This window comes from Mustela nivalis (genome assembly GCF_964662115.1).
Source record: "Mustela nivalis genome assembly, chromosome: 1".
Classification (NCBI taxonomy): domain Eukaryota; kingdom Metazoa; phylum Chordata; class Mammalia; order Carnivora; family Mustelidae; genus Mustela; species Mustela nivalis.
The window spans coordinates 160,958,832-160,968,021 of NC_139020.1; the positions used below are offsets into that span (position 1 = coordinate 160,958,832).

Below are 9,190 nucleotides of genomic sequence, written 5' to 3' on the forward strand. Positions count from 1 at the left end.
GGGTAGAGAGTTTTGGATTTGTAAGATAAAAAGTTCTGGAGTTCTGTTGTATGACAATGTGAATATATTTAACACTACTGACCTGTAAACTTCAAAATAGTTATGATTAATTTTTTTAACCACAATTAAAAGAAAAATTGAGATGCTGGTGGCCAAACCTTATTCAGTTTTAGAATGCTTCCCTTACCCTCCTCTGTTGCCAAGTCACTGCTACTTTTTAAATAGAACTTGCCAGTGTTAAGACATGGACATAGATGGGTTATTTCTACCAAATCTCTGGTGTCGGTTGTATCTGTTAGGAATGCTTTTCAGGCAGAAATAACAAAAAGTCTATTACTCGATGGCTTAAAGACAAGGGTTTATTTTCTTCATGCTACTAGAGGTAAGCAGTTGCTGGCAACGAGTCACCTCTTCTTATCTTTGAATGCCCACTTAATCCTTAGTCATCCTGCAGACTTCAGCGTAGGCCTCCTTGGCCAGGACTGTGTGCAGTAGAGCCTGGGGAAATGAAGGAGTCACCTAGGCAAGGCTCATTGCTGCCCTGAACAAAGCTGGGGTATTGTCAGCAAGGGGCAGGAGAAGGGAAAGGTGAGGAGAGCACTGCCAGGTCTGCCTCATAGGAACAGAGATATCATATAGGCTAGACTCAAATGTCACCTCCTCAGAGAATTTTTCCTTGACCCCACTCACACATTGATTGTCTGTCCCTCCCGATGTGGGTAATTAGGTCTTGAAGGCAGAGATTCTTATCTTGTTGACTCCTGTATTCCCCAGTGCCTGGCATGTAGTAGATGCTCAATAAGTATCTGTTGGCTGAAAATAAGATCAGTGTTGGGAGAAAAGAAGAAATAGCCTGAGAAGTCAGTGGAGGGCTGTCGAGTGGTGGGTCCTGAACCTGGCTCCACATTAGGACCCCCATCCCCTAAAGTGCTTCTAAGAAAAAAAAAAAAGATGAATAAAACAAAGCAATACTTGGGCCCTACCCTCCAGAGATTCTGATCCGATGGGTGGGATCTGGATATTGGTGTTTTCTTAAATGCCTCCTGATGATTCCAGTGTGCAACCAGGATTGAGAGCCACGGTGCTATAGGGTCACAAAGCAGGTTCAAGGACAACACTGGAACATGAAAGTTATGGTAAAGTAGTAAGAAGCAAATTTATGGTAAAGAAATTTCATACGGGTGGTGACAAAGATGGGTTCCTCAATTAAAGACGTTGAGATGATTACTTGACCATCTGGAAAGAACACTGGATCTTTATTCCTGGTACCAGAATAAAACCCACAAGGATCCAAATTTTAAACATTATAAAACAAGATGGAGGAAAGGCGAAAACCATGAAGTTACAGATAAATTTATAATTGTGGTGGGGAAGACCTTATTTAGCTGGTTATAAGCCTAAAAAGAAAAGGTTAGTAATTTTGAAAACATAAATTTGATGTCTGAATGTTACGCAAGACCATAAATGAAGTCAAAATACAAGGAACAAACTGGGAAAAAATGTTTACAATATTCGTGCCACAAAATGGACTACATTTTCTTAGCAAAGAACTCAAATCAATAAAAATAGTATGATTCTGACACCAGTTCTAATTCTGCTCATCAATTCCAGCATGTGGGTGTTTTCCCCACACCACTAAGCAATTCGGAGACACAGCTGAGTGTCCTACAATTCAACTCAATTCTGACACTCCCCCAGAGAGAGCCTCAGATCCCACAGGTGAAAGGCTCAGTCTGACAAGACTGCTGGCACTTCAGATGCCAATTCCAAGTCCAGGCTGTCACCTGCCTTCTGATTAGACTAGCTGTAAATCTGAGGTTCCCATGACCCCTCCTTGTGTTTGATTGATTTGCTAGAGCAGTTCACAGAACTCAGGAAAAGTTTCCTTACTAGGTTAATGGGTTATTCTAAAAGGACATAACTTAGAAAAAAACCAGATGGAAGAGATGCACAGGGGAAGGGATGGGGGAGGGGCAAGGTGTTTCCATGTCCTCCTCTCCAGGTGCCATTCTCCCCAAATCTCCATGTGTTTGTGTGCCCAGAAACCCAACAAACCTCATCCTTTTGGGCTTTTATGGAAGCTTCATTACCTAGGCATGATTGATTAAATCTTCGTTCATTGGTGACTGAATCCAATCTCTGGCCCCTTTCTCCTCCTTAGAGGTCAGAGGTGGGCCTAAAAGTTGCAGCCCTCTAATCACACGGGATCCCTTGGCATCCAGCTCCCACCCACAGGTACTTTCCAAAAGTACCCTCATTAACATAACAAAAGACATCTTTAATGGTCCTCATTGCTTAGGAAATTCCAAGGGTTTTAGGAGCTTGATGCCAGGAAAGGGATGAAGACCAAATATATAAAAATATACATATTTTTTCACAGCACCACAAATAGAAAACGTGCAAACAACCTAACAGCAAAATGGACAATGGGTTTCAACAGGCAGCTCTTGAAGATGTTCACCCACACTTGAAACGAAAAGAAACTCTTGTTAAAACAACAGAGTCCTAAGTATGTATCTAAGAGAAATGAAATCGTACGTGCACACAGAAACGTGTACATTCATGTTCACAGCAGCATTATTCCCAAGAGCCAAAAAGTGGAAAAGACCCAAGTATACATCCTCTGGAGAATGGATAAGCAAAATGGGGTCTATCTCCATGATGGCATGTTCTGCCATAAAAAAGAAGTGCTGACACAGGCTACAGCATGGAAAACCCTTGCAAACATTACGCTAAGTGAAGTAAGGCAGACACAAAAGCTCATAGAGGGTATGATTTCCTTTTTACGAAATGGCCCCAGTAGGCAAATCTATCCATGCAGAGAGTGGATTGGTGGCTGCTAGGGGCTGGGGTAGGGCAAGAAATGGGACAGTGACTGTTAAGGGTACCAGGTTTCTTTCTGGAGTGATGGAAATGCTCTCAAATTGATGCTGCTGATGGTGGCCCAACTCTAAGTACACTAAAAACTATTTGAGTGTTCAGTCTACGTGGATGAATTGTAGAGAATGAGAATTATATTTCAATGAAGTTGTTGAAAAACACCGAGATAGGACTTCTCACTCCTCCGTTTTGACAAAATTAGGGTACTGTGTAGGGGGACAGACTCTTTCATATATTGTTGAGACACTTGTAAATTAATGCCATCCTTTTGAAGGGCGTTTTGGCAATTTCTACCAGAATTAAAAATTCATATATCTGGGGTGCCTGGGTGGCTCAGTGGGTTAAAGCCTCTGTCCTCGGCTCAGGTCATGATCTCAGGGTCTTGGGATCTAGCCCCACATCAGGCTCTCTGCTCAGCGGGGAGCTTGCTTCCCCCAACCTGACCCCGGCTGTCTCTCTGCCTACTTGTAATCTCTCTTGGTCAAATAAATAAATAAATAAATATTTTTAAAAAATGGTGTATCCTTTGACAGAGTGCTTCCACGCTAACTGGCCCTGCGGAAATATCTACAGTGTGAATCGGGCTAACCAAGGGGCTGCTGGGCTACAGTTAAGAGGCAAGAAACTGGAAAGTGATATACATCGACAGAGAATGCACTCAGACAACAGAAAGAAGCATGGCCATTAAAAAGGCGGCAGTAGCTTAGGCCATGTTGATGCGGAAAGCTCTGCAGAGATGCGTTTTAGGTGGGAAACTGGCAAGGCGTGAAAACAGTGGGCAGAGTGATTCTGTTTTTATCAGTCAAAGCCAGTCTACCAAAGTATTCAGGAAAGAAATGCAAAGAGCGATCACATCCAGGGAGAGGGACTGAGATAGAAGAGCAGGTTTTAGTTTTCATTTGGTAATCTTTCAGGACTGTCTGAATTTTCTAAATGTGGGCCTGCATTAGCTTTATTTTTAAAATTCCACCAGGATTATCTGTACGGCCATATTTCGAGTCGTTTTCATTTTCTTTGTGCTTTACGGTCTTGAGAATCTTTTGTAATCTTTGGCATTCCAGAGTTGTGTGTGATGGGTATGTGTGTGTGTGACACACTGCTCTTCCCCCAAGAGAACCCACACAGAGCTCAGGACTTCATCCCATTCTCAGGAAAGGCAGTAGGGTGGGCTGGAGAGGTATGGCGGGAAGGGGCACTTCAGTAAGCTTTGGCCAAACCTCTCTGCAGAGACAGCTCCCTCCTCCTCCTCAGCCTGCCCCTGTGATAGGAAGCCAGCTCACAGTGAAGGGACAGGTTCAGGTGAGGAGGCAGGGACAGAGAACAGAGTCCACTCCTCTCAAACAGCAAAGTGCACACATGGGAATGGGTCCAACAGGATGCCCAGTTGATGTGGAAGGAGCTGGACCAGGGCCTAAATTCTAAATGAGGGCTGCAGGGGCCTCTGAAGCCTGGTGTCCAGAGGGCCCAGATCCTGAGAGCCACGGAGGGCTGGGGCCATGCGTGTGTGTGTGTGTGTGTGTGTGTGTGTGTGTGTGTGTGTGTACCCATATGCATACATATCTGGGAGGAAGGGGTTCCAGGGTCTGTGTTCCTAAATGCATTAGGGGGCTACCCGTCTGTGTTTCATGCATGTGGCAGAAGCAGATTTACTCTGCAGCTCTGGGTCCCTTGCTTACACAGGCCTCCTCCAAGCCTCTGTCTCTAATTTGTATTCAGAGTTTTGGTCTTCCTTTTTGAAAACCAGTCCACCCCCACCCCTGCATATAAACATGGGGCCCAACAAAACTGGGATCTGCCCTGGCATATTTATCTCAGACTGTCCCATGTTCATCATGACTATGTCTCTGTCTCTCTTCCTTTGTCCCCCTCCTTCTTGCTTTCCCTCTTTCCTTTCCTCCTTCTGTATTTGTGCTCTAGAAACTTCCCCTTCTGTGACAGAGGGACAGAGATGAAGGAGACAATCCATTCCAGAGAGGTTCGGGGGTCCACAGGAGCGTATTGTGGGACATCCCCCTTCCTCCTTGGACCATCAGGAAAATGGAGAGTGGAAGAACGGAAGAATCAGCAGGGTGGCCAGACACAGGCTGAGCCATGGGGGAATGCACTGTGGGTCCACGTCTGTCTGTAAGCATCTGTGTCTGCACCTATCTGTGCATTTGTGTGTGATGCTGTGGGTGTGTGCCTGTGGCCGTGGGGTATGTGTTTCCCTCCATGTGTGCAGCTGAGGGAGAACCTGCATGCCAACGTGCTGTTTGTTGCTGGCCTCAATGTGTCTTCGAGGGAGAGAGTCCAGGCAGCACTGTGGGCTAATGAGTTCTCATGGCTGTGCAACTCCCTCAGGGACAGTCCTCACTGGCAAAGCAAACCACCCTTAGGAGCCCAGAGATGGGAGCAATGACTTCATCCTTCCCCAGGGTGTCCAAACATCTTTGCTGATCTCAAGGGGCCCTGCCAACCTGACCTGGCTGAGCCCAAGGCCAGGGGCTCTAACAGATGCAATGATTTCTCAACGTTTGGGCATCACCTGGTCACCTGGCTGGACCAGCTCCTTGACTTGTGGTTTGGATGGTAGATGCAGGTAGCCAAGCCTGGGTATAAGGTTGCCATGGCGACTGCCCTACTAAGTACTCAATACTGGCAAGAAGGGTACTTTTCAAGCCCAACCCATTTCTGTTTCAGAGTTGGCTCAGAGAGGGCTGGAGAAATCTTTAAGTTTATCTAGAATACCTGTGGTTATTCTCTGCCTAGGCTCCACATCCCAGATCCCTTAGCCATGGTTTTCACCTGTTCTGTGTTCCCCCAACAAGGCCAATCCCTGTGGATGCCATCACCTGGGCTTCCTCAGTTTTAGGCTCCCAGTTGGGTTCGGCCAGTGGGAGGCACTGATGAGCATCAGAGGGTGCGAGGAGAGAAAGGTGGAGTATTTCCCTTGACCTACTCCCAGTTTTGGCAGTGACTGTGTCTCTAGCCACAGCTTTTCTCGGGGGACCCTTCACCCAACACTAAGGCTCTTACCACTTCCAGGAAACCACTCCTCTCCTCCTCACTTCAAGTTTAGGGGGTAAAGTATCCCCTCAGCTGCAGCCCAGACACTGCACCATCCCACTGATTTCCTTATGACAGTGCCCCCCAACCCCACCATACACTTGGGGTAAATTACCCCTTTGCTAAATTCTTTTCATGAAACCCTATTGACTGGGTCCTGCCTCTTCTGTTGGGACACTGCTTGGTACACATTTCCCCATTGTGGTAGGAATAAAACATACACTACATTCTCCTGCTCCATCTGGCGTCTAGTCTTCACACTTGGGGTTTCCTCTGATCATTTAAGAACCATCTCTTCATCAATAAAACAAATAACAAAACACATTGTATATGGTTAGCATGCTTGGCACTCTTAAGGTTTTAAAAAACACTAGCCAGTAACGTTATTATTCTTGCCAAGTCCTGGAATGCAAATAGAAGTGCTTTCTTATTAAAGGGCCTGGTTTTAATACTGTTGTCAACTTAACTAATATTAACTAATATTAAATATTGGATCTGTGCCATTCATTAGTCATCTTTGGTGCATTTCTGCAGTTAATGTTGTCAGTGAATGCCTGTATTTTTTAAAAAGGAGTGTTAATGTTTTGAGGGTTTCTCATTCATTTGAAGATGAAACATATTCTAAGATTGCACAAAGGGGGAAAATTATAAGTATATAATTTTCAATAAATCAGTGTCTTGTTATATCACATTTTTAAAAAATTTTATTTATTTATTTGACAGAGAGTGACAACGCAAGAGAGGGAACACAAGCAGGGGGAGTGGGAGAGGGAGGAGCAGGTTTCCCGCTGAGCAGGGGGCCCAATGCCGGGCTGGAACCCAGGACCCTGGGATCATGACCTGAGCCAAACGCAGACACTTAATAACTGAGCCACCCAAGTATCCCTCACAACGACATTTTAAAATAAGATTTACAGGGGTGCCTGGGTGCTCAGTGGGTTAAAGCCTCTGCCTTCAGCTCAGGTCATGAGCCCCTCTCTCTCTGCCTGCCTCTCTGCCTACTTGTGATCTTGTCTGTCAAATAAATAAATAAAATCTTAAAAAAATAAGATTCACAGGATTAAAAAGTAGAAAACAGGGGCAGCTGGGTGGCTCAGTTGGATAAGCGGCTGTCTTCAGCTCAGGTCATGATCCTAGGGTCCTGGGATCAAGCCCTGCATCGGGCTCCTTGCTCATTGGGGAGCCTGCTTTTCCCCTGCCTGCCGGCCGTTCCCCCTGCTTGTGATTGCTTCTCTGTCTCTCACTCGCTTGCTCTCTCCACATCAAATAAATAAACTTAAAAAAAAAAAGTAGAAAACAATTATCTCTTCCAAGATGCCTTCATGACCAGTGTCTAAATTGGGGGGCACCATCACTCTCTCCCACTTCTCAGCCCATGCCTTTCACAACACTTATATTTTGCAATTTATGATCACTTCTTAGTTTGAGATTTGTCTCTCTCACTCCACCATGAGCTTGACTAAGACATTCAGATCTTGCCTGTTGGGTTCACAGCTGTGTCCCAGTGCATGTCTTGGTGAGTGGCCATTCCAAGATGCTGTAACAAAGAGGCCCCAAGCAATAGGAATAACCTAGTTAATTTCTCCCACAGGTGATGGTGTAGGTCAGTGGTCCAGGCTGGTATGGTGGTTTGAAGGTGTTCCTAAGCCCGTGGGGCTCCTCAGACCACCTCACTTCTGAGTCACACAGGGGACAATTTGAAAAAACCTCTTACCCAGAGCAATCAATCCTACTCTGTTTGGTTGTGGCTTCCTGAGTCTGGCCTGCCCTAGACCCTTGTTCTCCCAACAACAGGCTTATCTGTGGGGTGTTTCAAACCACAGAGCACGTTGCCTGAGATGAACTTCTCATGGTGAAACAGGTTTGCTACACACAGGTTCTTTATTAAAGATTACTTTTTTTCCTTCTGTGGCTACAGTTTACAACTGTCCACATCCCTGACCCTAGGGAATTATTTCACCACTCTGTGCCTCAGTTTCTTCCTCTGTAGAATGGGGAGAACCGTTGTTCTCCTCCTAGGCTTGTTACAAGGATGAAGTGATCATAAAGCTCTTAGAATTGAACCCAGCAGACAGGAGGTGCTCTTTAAATAGTCATCAGCATTACTCTCTCTTTAGATGGTCTCAACTTCCCCACGGGGTAGGTGAGAAGGCATCACCTCATTTTCAAATGCAGAAACGAAGGACCATCGATCTAAAGCAAACTTGCCCAAGGCCATGGTGCTGACAGGTGGCCTTGTCTAGGTTTAACCCAGACCTGCACCTCAGCTCAAATAATGAAAAAACTGGGGTGACAGCAACCCCTCCTAGGAATTGGTTGCGAGAATCCAATGCCATCATAAAATCAAGTGATAGGCACTTGGAGGGCACCGTTCAAACTTCTGTGCCCTTCTCCTTCACGGTGGCCCACTCTGTCACGCACACGAGCGCCCTCACGGAGCCACCAGGGATCCCAGCTACCCTGTTCCTGGCAGCCCTTGGGTCAGCTGCTTGTTTGGCTGGAGGGGGCAGCTGGGCCAACAGAGGGGCCCATTGTCTCTGTCTTCTGGAGCTCTGTTGTTGCAGCCGAGTCCCAGCGTCCAGCCCCAAGGCACTCCCAGCTGTCACTTGGGCTTGTTGGATCAGGGTGGGAGGGACAGGGAGCGAGCTCGGATACCTGGCTGTACCCTTAAGACTGGATCTCCAGACCGGCTCTGCTGACGAGAAAACTGAGGCTCAGGAGCCCAAATGACGTGTGGGGAGTTTGTCTCCTCTTGGGGTCGCCAAAGATGGGGAGGGGAGGGCACACGTGTGGCCTCAAGTCAGAGAAGTCATGGATTTCATTAGGTCACAGACTGCAGGGCCAGAGCACCCCCATCCCATTTTACTGGAAACGGAGGCCCCAGAGTGAGGACGCTTGCCCAAGGTCACACAGCGCACCTGCCGCAGAATCAGAGGGTAAACCCGGCGTCCCTAGGCCTCAACCCTGAAAGAGAGCAGGGGCGCGCGCGGGTCGGCTGGGGGCGGGACAGTGGGTGGCCCCCTCCCCCGGGGCGGAGCGATTCCGCACGTTCCAAACCTCCGTGGCGAGCCTGGTGAAAACTCGGGCGGCCCTCCCCCTAGGGGGCGTGGCTTCCCGAGTCAGCCGGGATTCCACGGGGCCTTTGTCTGCGAAGGCGGGACTTCGCGCTTGATGGCCGTTGGAGGCGTGGCCTCCTAACTGCGGGCGCGCTCACTGCGGACTCCATCTCTCTGTGACGCTGGCGAGAGCGCGGGCGGGGCGGAGT

The 9,190-nt window shown here is 47.3% G+C and overlaps 1 long non-coding RNA gene across 1 annotated transcript; it reads right to left on the bottom strand.

Annotated features, from left to right (window-relative positions):
- Positions 1-375: 375 nt before the first annotated feature.
- On the bottom strand, positions 376-9,147 carry LOC309872908. Its single transcript, XR_014316137.1, has 3 exons — positions 8,983-9,147; positions 691-813; positions 376-498 (listed from the first exon to the last, which is right to left on the bottom strand). It is a non-coding gene; the product is annotated as an uncharacterized lncRNA (long non-coding RNA).
- Positions 9,148-9,190: the final 43 nt, after the last annotated feature.